Consider the following 6281-nt stretch of genomic DNA (forward strand, 5'->3'; position numbering starts at 1 on the left):
TGTGCACCGTCGAACTATTATGAAACCTTACATGCAAGATCTAATAAGTTATATACCATCAACCATCTTTTGGAATAGTTGGTGGATTTAACCTTTTACCTTTTGAGTCTTAAGATGTCTCCTTACTAACCCTTATCCTATATCCTAGTTATCTATTGCCTTTTGAGTCTCAAGTTATTAGATGGTAGATAACCATCTTATGTGGATAATGTCTATTAGCCTGGAGTGATAGTTAATCTTTAAATTACTATTGTGATCTTCTTTTCCTAGTCGCTACTTCTCTTTTGGAGTAAGTAGCAATAATCTAGGCGAGATCTTAACATTGGCCACTACTAAGAAATCAATCAGAATGAAGAAAACCCAATACATGCAAGAATCTTTATCTAGAATGACTTGGCACTTCCTCTAATTCATTAAGCCGCCAAGGTTCCCACAATCCTAGCTAAGTTAATTAGTCTCTCATAGTTATTAGATCAATCATGGAATCCACAGTCAAAATTATAGAATCAATCTGACAATAATAGAAGGATAAATCCCAAAGTCTTAAGTAGAATAACAAACAAGGAACAACAAGATATTAGTGAAGTTTACCCTAATGGGCCTCTCTCTGAATTGCCTCAATATGTGAATGAATGAATGAATATGACTGAATTAAACTAAAAAAAAATCCTAAATGGTATTTATAGATTACAAGAAATACTAAAAATCAAATCCTAACTAAAATTGGAAAACTTGACTAACCCTACATAATAAGACTTATATATCATAGGAGTGTATTTAGGTTACATAAAATCCCTAGGAAAAAAGCCAAAACATTCAAAAAAGTTGAGGTCAGTGTCAGAATGCTAAGTCAACCTGCGAACCGTATGTTGACTCCACAGGTTGTCTTTCCGAGATCCTGTATCTTTAACTCTCTGGATTTTGCATTTTTGTACAGACCAAGTAACCTGCGGACCACGGGTTGTACATGCAAACTGTATGTTGACTTGGCATGTTGATTTTCTTGCTTTCTCCTGCAACTTAGCCTTTGGATCTTTAGGTCCTCAATATGTGTTGCTCATATACACTAAGTAGGAAGCACATGCGCCCCAAAATTGACTTTTTAAGTACCCAAAAACTTCATTTTTCTTATTTTTCTTCAAAATTTCATGCAAAACCTAGTTCCCTTCAAAACATACCCAAAACGCATCATATCTAACAAAACATCCTTAGAAACTTACATATTTTCATAGTTTTAAGCATTGAAAGTGCTATATTTCTATACCACATCAACACCTTCAACTTAGAACTTTTGAATGTCCTCAGGCAACACAAACACAATACTATAAACTAAACCAAAACAAAATATGATGCTTATCTAGGAGAATCTAAGGTATCCAAGGCAGTCGGTTAACACTTTAATTTCAAAACACAATACCCTCTCCTATCTTGGACTGTTAAAACCAACTGTGGATAATTATAAAGCACAACAATGTGACACAATGGGGTCAACAAATGGAATTACATTATCAATAGACAATCATGCATGTATTTATCAATTATAATTCCTCAAACTCGTAAGTAGACAGCAATATAACTTATGTGCCCTCACAATAAAGAAGTCTCACTCACTCATATAAAATAATGCATGGAAACACAGGGATAGTCAAGAGAATACCATAGGCTTTCCTTTAGGATCACTATAGGACTTTTCTCAGCTTGTAATATATTTTTGGGGGGATAGAATGGTACATATGGACATATCAAGTGACTAAGCCTCCTTAGAACTGTACTAACTTTGGGTTCTACTCATTAACCATCTTTCTATTTATTCCACCCTTGTTTCTCTCTTTTAATTCTTTACTGCACATTCAGGTTGAGTGTGGTCTTGTATTCTTTCTTTTTTACTTTTTCAAATTTTTCTTTTTATTTTTTTTCTCTTTTTTCTTTTCTTTTGCTACCACACCCTACCCTGCTAACTTTTTTTCTCATTTCACCCTTCTACATACCCACTTACATCATACACCCCTGTGATAGCGAACCTCAACATAGGCAATTTACTTGAGTTGAGGTACATAATATCCAAGGATGAACAGACCAAAATAGGTTATTACAATACAAATGGGAACGTGGCAGATAAATAAAGAAAAATAGGCGATAAGGCTCAAACAAGGGTCAAGGGATACTATTTCACATTAGGAAGGTCATTTAGGTTAAAAGTGGACTAAAATAAAAAATGACCTATGATCCTTTCCTAACTAATTATCCTACAACCAAGGAAAGACTAACCGGACAAGTTTTAAATTCAACACACAAAGGGAACTGAGTAGCATCTCATATACACATGGCATAGATTCAATATTACAAGCTACCACTGATCTGGTTCATGTAGTTATTAGCAAGTGATTATTGATGTGCTATAGAAATATACTACTTTTTGCGCGTAAAATGAGGAAAATATGCACGTTTTTAAGATTATTTTGTTAGATATAATGTGTTTTGGGTATGTTTTGCAACAAATCATATTTTGAATGCTAAGTTTATGAAAAAGGATGAAAAAAGGTGTTTTGGCTACTTTTTGGAGCAATTATGGATGTTCGGGACACTTCCTAGCTTGTTCGTGAATAAAGCATGTTCGAGAATTGATGAAGAGCTAAAAAAATGAATCCCTGCACTTACTAAATCAATATATGGACTATAAGTAGGACCTACAGACTACAGGTAGGCAAAGTAAGTGCCAGAAGACCAAAATTCTGAGAGTTGACCAGCAGGATTTTTGAATCCTGGTGTCTGCAGCCACCCTGCTGACCGCAGGTACTACCTATTCCCAGGGTCAGGGCGCAAGTACAGACCATATGCAGCCACCAACCCTGATTTCTCCTGTTACATTTGGGCTTTGGTTTTAGGGTTTCCTCATGTACTATAAATACCGTTTATGTGTTTTTAGTAGGAGTTATGCACTTTTGACACTCATAAATATATTTTGATTCCAAGATTTGATTTTGATCTAGGGATTCACTTGTATTGACTTCAGTTGATTAATTGAGTTATGGTTGTGGGTTTTTATACTTCTTATCATTGTGATTTCATATATGCTTTCAATTATGAATGATATTGATTTCTTCACAAGCATGAGCGGCTAAAACCCATAGCTAGGGTTGTGTAAACCCATGCGAACTGACAAAGTAGGGGAAGTGTTGTTGTTTTTATTAACCAAATCCCTTGCATATATTTCTTTATCTTAATTATAATAATTTTCTTAATAGGTGCACATGTTAGGATCCTGCCTAGGTTCTGCTACTTACTCCAAAAGAGGAGTAGTGACTAGGAAAAGATAAAGACAATAGCAATTTGGAGTTTAACTATCAATCCGTGCTTCTAAGTTCTATCTAACTAAGATGGTTAGATTTCATCTAATAACTAGAGACTCAAAAGGTAATAGTTAACTGGGATCAAGGTAAGGGTTAGTAAGGCGACATCCTGAAACTCAAAAGGTAAAGGTTAAAATACTTTTCCTTATCGAAAAGACTATAGAAGGTACATAACTTATCGATTCTGCATGTAAAGTATCGGGTTGGTTCAACAAAGTATGATAAGCCTACAGAGTAAAGAAGCTAAGGGGACACAATCCTAGTGTTCACCTACAACTTATTACAACCAAAGTTAATATAGTTACTAGCTCAAGATTACTACATAAAAACACCCCATTAACTTTTCCAGTTCTGCCCATTGACTAAACTACTGAGATCCATAATTCCACATGCTACCTTGGGATTCGACCCCAATATTTGTTGGGTTACTATATTTTGACAGTGATCGTAGCATCTTCTGAGAAGAGGTGTAGTTTGAACGTCATTAAAATTTTAGCACCGTTGTCGAGGAACACAGTGTTGATTTATGATTTGAAGTTGTTATAGTTTTAGGTTTTTTTTTTTCTTAGTTGGGCATACACTATTGTATACCTAGTACACAGAGTAGAGACAATACCTTACTCCTACTGAATTTAAATCCAAAGATGATCCTACAAACACCTAGTAGGATATCTAAGCAAAAAAGAGATGAACTTCTTGAAGGGATTCATAATGTTGTATCTCCCCCTTCTCCCGAAAGATTATAAAGTATTATTGATCAAAATACTGGTGAGTTATCAGCTTAAAATAAAGTTGAGAGGAAGGAAATAGTATAAGCCCAGCGGGTAGCTCAAGTTGCAGAGCTAACTGAGTAGAGACAAGTAGCAGACCACCGAGCAGTACTTGGTAGGAACTAGAACAGAGCTAAAGGTGCCTGTGCTCAAGTAACCCCAACATAATAGTATATGTAGACATATATAGATGATGAAGAAAACTTGGGATATGTTATGCCGGCAGATAATGGAGCCATAGTTCCTCCTGTTTTACCCAAGGTATCAAGTTTGACATCACAAACACAATGATCGAAATTCTAAATCTAAAAGGTGTGTTTGAAGGTCTACCTACAGATGATGCAAACCTGTACCTTGCCAATTTTATTGGGATCTGCAGTACGTATACAAATCTAGGGGTGAATCATAAATTACTCAGACTGAGGTTGTTCCCCTTCTCACTTACAGGAGAAGCATCTTTATGGTTAGAGGAACTGATAAGAGGCTGTAACACTATATAGAATGAATTGCACAAACAATTCTTGAATAGGTTCTTTTCGCCATCAAAGATGTTGTAGATTAAGGATGAGATCTATAATTTCAGGCAGTTACAGTCATAATCTATGTACGAGGCACATTTCAAGTTTAAGAAGAAGCTAAGAATAGTTCCCAATCATTGGTTAATTAGGACAAGCTTACTGGAGATATTCTACAAAGCCTTGATCATAAGCTCCAGAGCCATGGCAGACACTATATCTAGAGGATCTTTTATGAGACTACGCTGAGAGGCAACTTTGGAGATATTAGATCAGATCTCACTCACTAACTGAGGTTGGAAAACTCGGGAGGCTGGGAGGGGATCTGGCAAATATGCTATTGGTGACTCCTATAACTAGAAAGTAGTAGATGATTTAGTAGCGCAAGAAATTGCGTTGCTATGAACTGATCTAGGGGTACTTGCAAAGCAGCTTGCTGCAGCAACTTTTAAGAAAGTGAATATAGTAGAAGCATAGGGGTCAGCTTCCAAAGCTTATGAGTTAGAATTGGAAGAGAAAAAAAATTATATGGATCATTATTTGGCGGGTTTCTGAGACCAAAGGCAATGGAACCAAGGTCGGAATCGTAGTAAAGAGCGAGATAGTAATTATAGGAAGAAAGATAACTAGAAATAGAAGGAAGATAGGTATATTCCACTTAGCAGATAAGATGCAGAATCCAGAATAGAAGATATGTTGGCTAAGCTGTTAAAAGGTGAAGAAAATCAAGAGATGAGCCTTAAGAAAATTAAGGCTGACTTTTCAGGGTTGACCGAAAAGGTTGAATCACGTGCCACAACTATCAAGCAGTTGGAGAACTAGTTCAGTTAGATGTTAGCAACTCTGAACTAGAGGCAGCTAGGTACCCTTCCGAGTAACACTGTGCAAAAAATGATGATCATGTACTTATTATTACCACAAAGAGTGGTATCACTGTTATGGATCCCCAGTGACCTACTGTAGAAGTTGATGATAATGAGACACATGCAGTTGATTCCAAGAAGGTAACAAGTAATAAAATAAAAGATGCTGAAGATAAAGATAAAGGTTCGATCATTGATCCAAAAATTAGAAAAATTCTGAGACCACCCCCACCTTTTCTTCAGAGATTGAAGAAAAATAAAAAAGAAGGTAAGTTCAAGTGATTCATTAAGATGATAAAAGAATTGAGCTTGAACATACCTCTTCTTGAGGTGTTGGAACATGATACGGAACAAACAGGGGAACATGAAATCACACCCCAAAATAGTTTGTAAATCACAAAAAATCATGACCCAAATAAGGACCGCTCTCGGATTCACTTTCTAGAACAAGCAAGAAGAGGATACAAGGTGTTAATACACCAAAACAGCCAACAACAATTTTAGCAACACAAAATGAATCTCCACAATATTACAATAGCAACAAGAACAAACAGGTTAAATTAACAACACAAGAAGCCAAAACTACAATAAGATAAAAAAAGATAGTTAGACAAGTGTTGATGTAATCTTAACAACCCAAGAGCACATTCCACTCTTGGACCTTTAACGATTCACACAACAAACACCTAACTCTTACAATTGACACAAGAGAGGTGTCCACCACCCAAGCACCAACGTATCAAGCAAAATGCAACACACAAGAGAATCCACCCTTATGTTATG

This window comes from Capsicum annuum, chromosome 6 (genome assembly GCF_002878395.1).
Source record: "Capsicum annuum cultivar UCD-10X-F1 chromosome 6, UCD10Xv1.1, whole genome shotgun sequence".
Lineage (NCBI taxonomy): Eukaryota > Viridiplantae > Streptophyta > Magnoliopsida > Solanales > Solanaceae > Capsicum > Capsicum annuum.